This window comes from Ursus maritimus, unplaced genomic scaffold (genome assembly GCF_017311325.1).
Source record: "Ursus maritimus isolate PB19 unplaced genomic scaffold, ASM1731132v1 scaffold_5, whole genome shotgun sequence".
NCBI lineage: Eukaryota > Metazoa > Chordata > Mammalia > Carnivora > Ursidae > Ursus > Ursus maritimus.
The window spans coordinates 17,029,197-17,042,466 of NW_024426663.1; positions in this window are offsets into that span (position 1 = coordinate 17,029,197).

The window sequence follows — 13,270 nt, forward strand, 5'->3', positions numbered from 1 at the left end:
CTCTAACCACAATAGAATTACATTAGAAATCAGTGATATAAAAAAATTTTTTTTCCAAATATTTTGAAATTAAAAGAGGGCATGTTTTATGAATAAGATTTCAACTCTTAAAAAGAATGTCAACAAAACAATTTCTTCAACTCTATGAATTCCAGGTCAGTAAAGAAAAATCTCCACTAAATCGATCAAGAAAATTAATACTCAAAACCAAGTAATCCTTTTAAAATTTATAAGTAATAGGGATCTGTAAAGTTATTATATATATTGCCATTAACTGATGGCTGGCCGCTTCAGAAAAGATGCATTCAGCATTGTAAATAATCCTTCCAGATAGTTTAGGATTATTTAGGTAAATCCTCTAGGTTACTTTTCGTGGTCCCATCTTCCTCTAAAACTGCTAGAAGCTCAAAGACCTCCTGGAGCCACAGAGGGCATTGCCAGTCATCTTGGAAATGTAAAATAAATGCTTTTTCTACATATGTTAATGCCATTGTTTATTGACTATTTACTCAGCTCCGAGGTAATTGGGGTCATTAGGGAAGGAGAAGAAACTCAGATCCTGTCAATACCTGACCTTTTATAGTAGCTGGGACAGGCTGCGGCACTGGGTGTCAAACCAGCTAGCCCCTCCGTGGCAAACAGCTGTTCCCACCGTGCAAGCAGAAGAAGAGGTGCCATTCCTCGTGGAAAACTTTTTTGGGAAAAAAAAAATCTTCTGCTGTAGACATGGTGTTTCAAAAATCAGACAAAATATATTTCATGGAAAATCTATTTTGAGATCGACATTCATTTGAAAAGCTAAAACTAGCATCCGGATAAAAAAAGGAAGGGATGAAACATCAAACTGAAAATATCTTTCTATATTGTGACATTTTCGCAAATGTAAATGAGACCACCTTTAAGGCTGTCACAAGCAAAGAAATTCAACTGGGGTCTTGATGACTGAAGGGATGTTAAAGAATCTCTCATCAGCGGACCAGAAAGAATAAAGCAAAAGCTATCAGTGATGTGCAGATGTTATCAGGATGTGACTTCAGCACAACCCCACATCCCAATAGAGACAAAACTGCAGATGTTTAATATATTACAGGAACTAACCACAAATTGTTTTGCTTCTCTGACTTTATAGTGTTTAATTTTTTTTAAGACATGAATTGCACTTTTGAAGAACTTCCTTAATCTTAATGACTTTGTAAGTCTAAATGTCTACTACTAGGATGCGGGGAATTCTGGGTAAAGTGGCAGAGCAATTCCCACCTGGGTGCGGGGCAGTGTGAAGGATGCAAGGGAGGGGTTTGTGTGAGTGCTCAGATGCAGATGGTGGGAAAAGAGTTCTCATTGTTGTGTGATAATGGAACCCTAGGTGTGAAATAGAGACCTTGCACTGATTTCACAACAAACCTACTTGAAATCTGCTCACGTCCTGGCAAACCAGAAGAATTCATAGAAACTCAAATTTGTTAAACAGAGTAGAAAATATTTGGAGATGTGAGCAAATAGTTCTGCCCAGATGACTTTTTCTTCTTTGTAAGTTAAAAATGATAGAGTGACAAGTTAATAGATTATTTATGTTGTTTCAAAAGGGATTATTTGCCTTGGTGAGAATTCTGTTTGGGGAGGAATGCTGGGTTTTCGTTTTTATGTTCTTGAAACCAGCCAATTGTAAAGTCATGAAAAAGTTGTACCAAGACTTATATTTCTTTCATTTTGATTAGTTTAGACATAGTCATTTTCCAGGAAAGTTTTGTTTTCCAAAAAAGCCAGTCCATCTACTCTGTTCAGATGCTGTTTTGACCCCCATCTCTAAGTGAGTGTGGGCGGTTGGGGTGGAGTAGGTCAGGCGGGTACTCTCTCCTGCCACCCACTGACAGTTTTTCTTCTCTTCCTCAGGGAGCCAACCTTGCCCTTTGGGGCCTTTATGCCAAACAAGCCTACATTGTCTGCATCAAAAGGACAGAAGATTACAGAATAAAAACATAGAAAAAGGAGAAAAAGGTAATTTTGGGAAAAAACAGGATGACATCTTTGAGATTAAAAACATAAACCATGCTGATTAGTTTTGGGGATGGGCTCGCCCTTCAAAAAAAAATAATTGATAATCAAAAGAGTAAATATAGGAAACATATTCAAGGTTTTCCTTTTCCTTTTAGTGGACGTGAATAAGTCTGATGTTTATAAAGATGAGAAAAAACGGAGACAGATATCACCTAGAATTAGAATCAACTTAATATGTATTCTTAAAAATAGTTTTCTTTGAGATTCAGGAAGGAATAAAAAGGGGGTCACATATTGTACTTGATTCCAAAGGGAAGAGGTAGAGGAACGAAATAAAGAGTATAGCCCTGCTTGATCTTAGAAGGTCTCGAGGAAGCAAATTCCGTTCTGATGATTAAAAACAAACCAAAGCAAAGGCGAAGTAATTCCTGGTTTTAAACCAAAGACAAAGCAACCCCTGGGTTTAAAGCACATTTACATATTTATATCCACGTGGAATGAATGCGGTAGAAAGTGAACACAATTCATCTGTAAAGGTTGGTTTATTGTGGGTCTGTGTTCTCTTTATGTTTCTAGTTCCATTGCTCAGCACAGTGCTGGGCACATGCATTAATATTGCCCAATAACGTTGTTTGAATTAAATCATTGAACAAGAGAAAAGAGCCCGATTCTGGATATTAGACAAAGAAAAAGATTGAAATGCTTGAAGCCTTCAACACTGTCTGTCTAAAGGACCATCTCAACTTGTAAGAAAACTTTGTCTCATTTTCATGCCAGGGTAGGCAACTACAGAGGGAATGAAAGAAATTCTTCGGTGTAAGGTGGTTCCACCTTCTGCTAAGATGTGACCGCCAAAAAAACTCAAAATATTTTGAGGAGATGCTATCTGCCAAGGGGATTACCACAATACATGTAGGATCAAAGAAAATTCCACATTTTACCCTGGTGATTAGCTGTAATTAAATAAAGTAAGTCTTTTTAAACTTCATTAGCAGCAAGACGTTTGCTACAGCAGAGTGGGCACAAATCATCCATTCTTAATTAAAAGATAATCCACAGGATGGCCATAATCTTCTTCTAAAAATACACCATTTCCCCCTGAAAGATTTTCTCATCAAATAAGGATAAATAACAGTTTCTATGAGTTTAAGCCATGAAGGAATGGATGCTCTTCCCGTTTGCTTGAGTGAGTGCTGAATGTGGCTGATAACATCACTTTGGCATGCTATTATCTAAAATGGTAGAATACCTCACTTCAGCAAAGTCTGACATAAATCTTTGAAAACAAAGACATTGCATATGTATGAGCTGAAATAGATATGACAGTGTTGGCACATTAATATTCCTGTCACTAGGGGGTTTCAAACTTTTAAGGAGAGAATGGGAATGAATTCAGACTGTAGCTGGTAAAATAGGGCAACATACAGTAGGACAATTAGGCATCGCTAACCATAGTAAAATATGTACAGAAAAAGGGTTCGCCTGCTCCCTGACTTTGGTAAAAAATGACTGTGGGATTATCTCTGGGGAATGCCAAGAATAATTAATTTGGTTTAGAGATTTGCATGGTTGTTCTAAGCATACTAATAAGAATGTTCCGTGAAGACCAGTCCCAATCAATAGACGAGAGCACTGTTTTTTCTTGCGTAGCCACTGTAGTGGTTCATGGGTAACAGATGCTTCCACTTTATTCCACAACAACCCTCATTAAAAGTAACCGTGAGACCTAATTGAATAGTTCTCTTCCTAGTTCGATTTGAGCAGAAAATAGTCCTATTATTGTATGTTCCACAGTGATTTCTTTTTCCGTGTTTGCTTGCTGATATGAAACGCTTTACCATAGCCTTTTTGCTTAACTTCCCAGGAAGAAGTAAACGGGTGCAAAAATAAACTTCTTTTTACTCCCTCTGACTCCGTATGGACTTACTATGTGTTGGGAAGTATCTACTTAGAAATGCCAACTATTTTTAGAAAAGCCTGATAAATCATCACATTCTCGAAATCACCACTTACCAGGGAAGATGACATAACAGTTGCATTCGATTTTCCTCGGTCTGGGGGTGAGCAAAAGTTATTCCATACTAGGTCTTAATGAAAAATCATCATTAAGTTCCACTTACCATGTTTGAAGCCGATGTTGAAATGTTAGAATTTTTCTTTTGGTAAAACATATGCGTTGACCTGGTGAGTGGAAATGAGGGGCTGCTTAAAAGATTTTTTACCAAAAGCTTTTTGGACACGTCGCTGTAGCCCTGGGAGGCTTGGTCTGAGCCCTGAACAGCAGTTGCCCAGATGCAGAAAAAAGGCTTCAAAACCTCTCCTTTGACAAAGAGACATGAAATAATATCTGACAAAGGCATCGCAAGCAAACATGATGGCAAATCAGCAATTATACAGGCTACAAAGGAGAGCACATCTCACTTCCAAATGTCTTTTTTCTTCTTCTTCGAATTTTACTAATAACATCTCATAGAGGTGCTTAGGTCAGTATTTTTAAAAACAATTTAATATATGACCGTGCTTTGGGTTTGGTTTAACTCCTTTATTACACTAATGCTATTTGGCATTTCATGCATGTGTCAGCATTGTTTTTGAATGGCAAAAAAAGGTTGGGACTAAACCAAGCACAAAGAAAGACACTTGCGGCTCGCTATATGTAACTTTGTTTTAGAAAGGGATAAATATATTCCCCAGAGATCGGTTAAATGCCAATGTGCAAAATACTGCTCTCTCTTAAATGGAGTCATATGTAGAGAGAAGAGGACCTATAATAAATGAAATAATAATAGTGATAAAAATGGCAGCAAAATTGACCAGATCCAAATTGCATAGCTCCATTCTTTAATCTCAGATTCTCTTTAAATATGTTGTTCTTGATCTTGGAAATAGGTAAGAGAAAGAAAGGCTTTGAAAAAGGACTTATAAGAATGAATTTCGATGTGAAAATATTTACTTTTTTTTTTTAATCAGGGAGCATACCATGAACAGTTTACAGTCACAAAGTGAATTTTGATCCTATCTTATAATAAATGAAAACCATGTATGCCCGAAGAATTGAAGCCCAGGCTTCAACTGGGATGGGTATGAAGGAAAACAATAATGATAATAAAAATAATAATAATATCAATAATAATAAATGAGATGGTACATGTCCTCCACAAATGACTGCATTGCACACTCCCTCAAAATCTCAGCCTTATTTCATAATGATCAATCTGTTACTGATCAAAGATATATTGTATCTCAAATAAGCAAAATACTCATGGTATGAAATTATTGATTTGAACTGTAAATGAAAACAAAGCTACTTGGGCCTTAAAAATGTTCTCTTTCATGTTGATTCATTGCAGAGAAATAATGAATTGCAGCCTCTGCTTCTTCCCCTGACATATCTGGGATAGTTTACATGACTTTGAAATGCTTAAATATTTTAGCACCCACTATAGAATGTTCTGAAGAGGGGAAGGAAAGTATGCATTTGTTTTGCCAGTGGTCATTTCTTACTGTCTCATTCAGTGTGTAGGAATACAAAAGGTATACTGTTTAAAAGGAAAAGAAAAGCGAACTTAGTCAAATGCATTAAAGTACAGGGATATAGTGTAAAGGTTAGATTAGAAGATGCTTGATAATGAGCAATCAATCCATTTATCACATGGTCTGTGAGTCTAAGCATCCTGCAAGATCTCTGATAACCACATGTGCTAATCAAGTTACCTATTAAGTGGCTGTAGATAACGATGCTCCTAAAATTATGTCACAGACATAAAGAGCAGACTTCTAAAAAGCACTAGAAAGATGTAGTATTTTCTAAATCACATTAACATAAAGATTTTTTTTTTAATTTATATAACCCTCACAATTTTTTTCGGATAATCTCTTCTGTCAGGTCATATAGATTGAATTTATTGTGATACTGTGTTTTCTAATAACAATGAGCATCAGAATTTCAGCATACCACTGATAAAGCTATCATATTCTTTTATTTATTACGTATAACATACCTGTTGTGATTTAGACCCTCACAAAAGCTGGTGCTTTATTAAAACGTTCCAGACATATAAATATAGTTGGTTTTAAAGATACAGTATACCACATCTTGTTTATTTGAATTAAACATTCGTGTCACGTATTAGTACACCATGCACATTTCCTTGTTTGAATCGAACAAGAATGGCCATGAGCTGGATTCTAAATGGAGTTGAAACATTTCCTACGATGATCATTTCACATGAAATGTAGAAAAGAAATATCTACAAACAAGTGTGAATTTGGTATTACCAATGAAGAATACACCCTAAGTCCCTGCTACCATTTAATCCTACATGCTCTGGCATTTCATTATCTAGCAAAACAAGTCTTCCAGCTTTTGCTACTATTTTATATAAAATAAATAAAATACCCACTTCTTTCCTTATCCTTGCATTGCTTACTCCTCAAAAAAAGATATGTTTTATAAAAGAAGTTGTTATATTAAGATGTATGTCTGCTTTCCTTCAGAAGACAGATGAGAGTGCTTCAGCTGCCACCGAAGTTGTCGCTCTTTGTAACAAAATGTAATGCTGCATATATAAAAATGCAAAGTGTAATGTAGAGTCAAATGTCTCTCAGCACAAGAGTTGTTCGTTTTAGCACCCATTTTGTTGGTATTTATCAACTTACTAATTATAGGCAAATTGCTTCCAACACGAAAACTGTGATGATTAGCAGTTTTTTCTGCTAACTCTAGTCTACTGTAGTTCCGGTAAAGAATGTCAATAATCCAGATTCCTTTCTTTTTCCTGGCTTAGAAAATGTAAAAATAAATTCATCAGGCTAGCATTTCTCAACTTTTGGGAAATGTGGTTTGGAAGGATGGGGGTGGAAAAGGGAAAAGGGATGGATTAAATATATCAAATCAGGAAGGTCTACTTGCTACCTCCCATCATTGGACAGTCTTGAAGGCTCACTGGGGATTGGTCTATCACAAAATGGAATTAGGCGATCCCAATGTAATGAACAGAGTAGCTGCATTTGAGCATTTGCACAGGAAATGCATCAATTTCTAGAACCCAGCATGCAATCTCTGTATTAAAGGGAAGAAGAAGAATCTTCAGAACTACCTCGTGGGCTATCATTGATACCTAGCAAAAGCCTGGCATATATTGTTTTAAACGTCTCATCTAACTCTTCAGCAGAGATATATGATATTGCTTGGTCAGACATAAAACAGTTTGTAACCTTCAGACCTCCATTACGGTCCTTTAAAGTGAGCTCAAATGAAAATGGGAGTAACATGCCAATTGAGAAAATGTTTTCGTAACATGCAATACAATAAAAGGTTGAATTTTCTATCACCATTGCTAATTTCACCCATTTGTTTCTCATTACAATAAGTAAACAAGATTAAATGGAAAATCTTACAGTTCACAGAGTACATTACGCAGCAGAAATGTCTGTCGCAAATACTGACTTAGTGTCTTAACCAACTTATGTGCCTCTAAGTGACTATTCCTCCCTGCTATGAAGTTTTTACGATTTTAAAGTTATATTGGCAGGTTCCAGTCAACAATGATGTCTGTGATGGCCTTCCTTCCCCAATACGTTGCTTTTAGTCTAATTGCTTATTTGCGGTCTCAGCAAGCAGAGAGAAGAATTTTATCCTCTTTGCCTTGTCTCTGAATACTAACTAGCTGGCCCAGCCGAGGCTCTCTAAAGAGAGAAACTGCATGAGAGACACAGTGCATTTGACACAGTCAAGAGGTAAAAGAAAGAGCAAAACAAAAGTCTATTCAGGACTGAATCCTCTGATATTCTCCCCCATCCCCCAAACCCTTTAAAAATAAAGCAAAAGGGGGGAAAACCCATAAATCCATGCCTGAATGCCTGAGGTTGTCAGAATAAAGGACAATGAATGACAGGTGACTGTCAGTATAATTCTGTCTCCAAGTTATCACTTTTTGGCACTGTTGAACAAAAAAAGTGTATACATAACAAGGAAATCTATCATGCGTTCTCCATGAATGCACGTAGTTCAATTTAGGAGAAGCAGCTAAGTACTTCCACATGGGCACAGGGCTTTCCCTTCAGTTTCATGTATTTTTGCTGGAAAATGTTCTGAAATTATGAAGTGTTTTTCTAGTGACAATAATGCTAAATAACTTCTGGGAAACTGCTGAAGGGTTATGAACCTGCTTTTCACTTCTTTTTAAAACAATTTATTTAAAGACTGGGAGATCTGACTTGATAAATAAAACTCCTTGCACATGTTGCTAAAATTTTAAAAAATGAAGTAAGAGTCCGCTGATGAGAGTTTTTTTAAAAGGCTCCTCTCAAGCGATTTTCCCCCAAGATCTCTTTACACTTTCATCTTCAGAGACTGCCTTAATCCTCCTGTCTTTGTTGTCCTAATGTCTGATCAGTTTGTTTTAAAGTCGCACCTACCCCACATTTGCTGGAACTGAAACTTGACTTCGGGCACTTGCGGTTATAAATCCCTACAAACGGGTAGGCTTTCCAGAGAAAGGTGGAAAGTGCTGAAACAGGGAAGGGTTTGATGATTATTTAAATAATGTGCATTAAGTTGTCTGGTGCATGAACTACAGGTACAGAGAGATAACAAACGTGGACTGACGGAGTAATTTGTAATTAAAATAAGTCTGGCCTCTTCTCAGATTACTGGCACACTCCAGTCTGTTGACCATCTGTAGTGGAAGGACAGAGATTCTATTCTCAGTTCCACTGGGCTAGGGAAGAGACACAACTGCCTAGAGCCCCAAGTTTCTAGGTCTTGCCATGGTGGGCATGAAGATGGTTCATTGTGGCCAACCTCCGGGTGCCAGGTGTGACCATGCGATGAGCGGAAGGAGTCTGGAGACAGTGATCTGTGTCATTCTGAGCGCTCACAGGGCACCATTAAGGCAGAGCTCAACTGCTGTGACCGCCCCAGCAGGTGTTACTATACATTCCAAATCTTTTGAGAGAAATGAAGAGAGAAAGGAGAGAGCGCAAGCGATATAAAACAGGAAAAACAGGAGAAAGTTAATTTCATGGTTATACCTTTTTTCTTTTGCCAGCAATGAAGGAAGAAAAAAATCTTAAAGGGATGAACATGAAAGAATGCTGTGTATTTCACAAGGAAATAGAGACAATAATTTGTTTTCCTTTAAGTTTGGAAATGCAGAGTACTTGACAGGAAACAGTCATCTTACAAGGACTTCAACTCAGTCTTCAAGAAATCTATGTGTAGAGTATTTAATGAACTAATCATATGAGAATTTTCCTCATTGCTTATGAAATATGTTTGCACAAATAAGTGAACAAAATTGCCGGATTCTGTTTTTATTTTTTTCCTTACAGTGGGTACAACTTAAAATGCAACATTTGCACATTTATTTCAGAAGGCCAACAGCAGTGATTACATCCAACACCTGAAAGTGTTTTTGTGTAATCTTTATTGGTAATAATTATATTTCTACTGTCTTTTATAATGGTCTTCATGGAAAAACTCCTAAGGTAAACAATAAAATTAAAAATCTTTGTCGCATTTGATATTGACAGGTTTATAGCTATTAAACTTAAAAGTCACAGATAAAATTGTTTTAAAATACAGGATTAGTCTAATATTGCTTTTGGTTAGTAGGAAATTCCTGGGCATGGAAGTTACATAAGACACCAATATGAGACAAGGATTTAATGTGCGAGGAAACAAGAGGCCAATTTTTAACTTTTAACAAGTGAAATTAAATATGTGCATGTTAAAAGAACGAATCTCTATTTTTTTTTTTTTTGGTGGGGGAGAGCTCAAATGACCCAAAATTAAAGATTACTATTCAGTAGCTGTGTGAAAAGTTTTTCTTAATGATAGTCAGAAAGTAGGAAGAATTATGTTGTGAATAGTAAGTACTTCATACTAGAGCCTTTTCAAAATGAAGATATTTAATTCTTCATTTCACTTATATTTAATAAGATACCCACTATACAGTTGAGGAATTCCAATTATTTTGAAAAATAATGACCTATGGGTCAGCCATATCTTGACAATTTCTGGTGAGAGTTCAAGGAAAAACTCAGGGTCTTAAAAATATAGGGACCTATGTAGATCACCGTCATGATGAAATAATAGAAAGGCCCATATATTTTATGAATATGATGATTATTTTCTGAGCTATTTATTCTTATGAAAACTGTTAATATCTTTCTCTGATGACAAGGAGTAAGGTGTTCAAATGATAAAATACCCAGCTGACAGTCATTCTTAAATAGTAGATGATAAATGCTTTCCTTCTGAAATCTATTCAGCCTAAATGCATTACTGACTGTGTTTTAGCCAATATTCATCCTGTCGGTTATAATGATGCAATGTTAGGGCTGAGAAGTTGAGCAAATAATTACTGAGAGCCAGGTAGCCAGGGAGGTGGCATGGCAGAGACGGGGCTTATACTCTAGATTGAAGGAAAGGACGTTTAGGATAGTTCTGCGAGAGGAGAAAGGCTCGTTGGAAAAGGAATGAAATGAGCAGACACAGATGTGAGGATGCGTGTAGGTGGACAATATCCAAACCCTGAATTTCCCCTTGCATAGATAGATAGATAGACAATCAGTTGAACAGGTAGATGCTGAATGGAGAACCTCATATTGGAAAGTGAAACTCTAGGATGATATTTTAGTAAAGTTTATTATTTTCTATTTATACCATTTAAAATTTATAAAGGAGATGTTTTATCTTAATATAACAGATATTAAGAAATGGGGAAAGAGGGATTTGAAAACCTAGCAATTTAAACTTTATTGCTTTTCTGTCTGAGAACGGAAACTCAGATTAGACATTCATGAAACCACTGGAATGACCCAACCATGTTCTTCCTCCACCTGGGCTCCAGGACTGAAGTTCAAAAGACACTGGAGCAGTGACTCATACAGTGCTGTTTCAGGATAAATTGGTATAATTCCTCTGAAGGAAAAAATTAAATGCCCTACAGGTCAAAAACCTTGAAAATGTATGTATACTAAAGATTCTACTGCTTGGAATTGATCCAAAATGAATGATCAGACAATCCAGGTAATTAAAATGGAATCAACCTAAGTGTGAACTGTAAAAGATTGACTAAATAAGTTGTGTTATATCCAGATGGCCACCATTGCTTAATTCCAACCGTGAAACAACATCACTAGTGACAATTGTTGTAAGTTAGGGTGACATGGAGCAGTGATCTTTGATCAACAGCCCTTGAGATTCCGCACAGTTAGTCTGTGTGGGTAGTCCGTACTTCGTATTTGATGCGATGCTGAAACACGTGTATCTCCTCAACTGTGTCGGATAGGGAAGCTGTTCCACTGTGGTATGTATGGCTGTTTGCCCCCCACGTCCGTCCAGTGGGAAGGTTCCATTTGGTTACCTACCTACCAGGTAGGAGGTTGTTCTTTACATTGAACAGAATTTTAAATACCAATAGTAGAGCAAGATATAGAAAGAAGATACAAATTGTATTCACAATAAGATGGCCCATAGAAGTCACTTTTGCTTTACCTGTACCCTAAAGGGAAACAAATAATAAAAACTAGCTAACATCTGTCAGAAAGAAGCAGAGGTATGAGTAAGGATTTTTCAGAAAATTATATAAAGCTATCACAATTGTAAAATTAAACTTTTCTTCACATATAGGTTATATATCTTTTTTATGAATGCTTTTACACTTACTTCAAGTGTTAAAGTGAAAACCAATTGAAGCTAGAAATTCTCACAATTTTCATGGAGTGCTACCCTTGAAGGTTTCAAACGTCTGCTCATTACAGTTTTAAATGCGTTTATTTAAATCTAGCATTTATTTCCCTTTTCTACCTGTAAATAATGCTTTGGTAACATTAAAAGTGTACTTTGGAGAAGACGCTATTTCCTCGGAGAACAGCTTTGGGGCAGTAGTCACAAATCTTTTATGAACCCACTCCAAGAGTATCCCTCTCTACTTGAAGAGATGGTTGGCCCTTGCGCTCCTCAGGGGCAGGTACTTGACCTTCACACTCTGTATTCCAGCAGCGTCCAACAGTAGAAAATACTAAACAAATGTTTGTGGCAGCAAGAATACTCTGAGACAATCCCCATTTCATCTAAGTCAATCTATTAATGGTCTCCTGAGTACATTTTGCCCCTTTCCCCTGCCTACCCATTATCAACCGTCTTACCACACTTACTGACCACCTGGTGTCACCATCTCTCTATTACCCACTCCAGGTTAGCTGATGCCACCACCACTTCTTCTTTCTTAAGATACATTGGGATTTTTGTCTGTGCTGTTCCCAATATCATATATGTTATCTTACTTTATAAACTATCTTTTATAATTACATGTGTTGCATGTCGGTAATGGTTCTTCCTTGTAAGTACCAGACACCAACTCTGGTTAACCAAAGCGAGAGAGAGCTAATTGGAAGAATATCAAGGTGAGGATGGAGGCCCACACAATTGGCAGGAGGCTGGTAGATCAGGCTTCAGAGCATGATCCAAGAGGATTCAGGAAGGACAAGGTTTAGGAGGTAGCAATCACAGTAACTTTCCAGCAGCTGAAATAGTGGTCAGAATATAATCACGAGGACACACAAGTCCCTCCCAATGTCTTCGAAGTGAAGAGCCGATTGACAGATTTAGGTTATAGACAGAATCTCCTGCTCTACTAGTGTTCTAGAAACAAAAATGATTTGATTCTCCTCACCTTTCTAGAAAGAAGGAAGCAAAGAGTGGCATGGAATTCATACACAGAGAGAGGGAGGGGATTTCCAGAAAGGAAATTGAGGGCTCACTAGGAAGAAGCATGCATGTGGAGCAGCCATCTCTTTACTAAACTCTGATTCAGTGATTGTTTCTGAAGCATGGGGAATAGCTTTTATACTTCTTCATCTATTAAAAGGGCCACAGAAGCCTTGGACAGTAGATGGCCAGATATTTGCTGATGGGAAGGGAAAAAGGGGATGGAGGAAGAGATGATACCAATATTTATTAAAATTGTATGGATGGGTTACATGTATGTATGTATATAGTCATTATTCTGTTGCCCAAGCAAGTCAAAGCCAGGTAAGCAGACCCATCCAGAAGGCTACCTTGTAAGGCCGGTGTTCCGGGGGCACTGAGGTTGTGCAAAAGCTGGAAAGCCCACACGTTAACAGAGAATCGATAAAATAATGCTGTAAGTGCAGTATCTACTAAAGGTATTTAGTAAATTGTAATTATCTCAATATTGGCTTATTACCAGAGTTTAGGCTTCCCCACTCATGCACGAGGCAGGGGGTCCTACATTTACCTTTT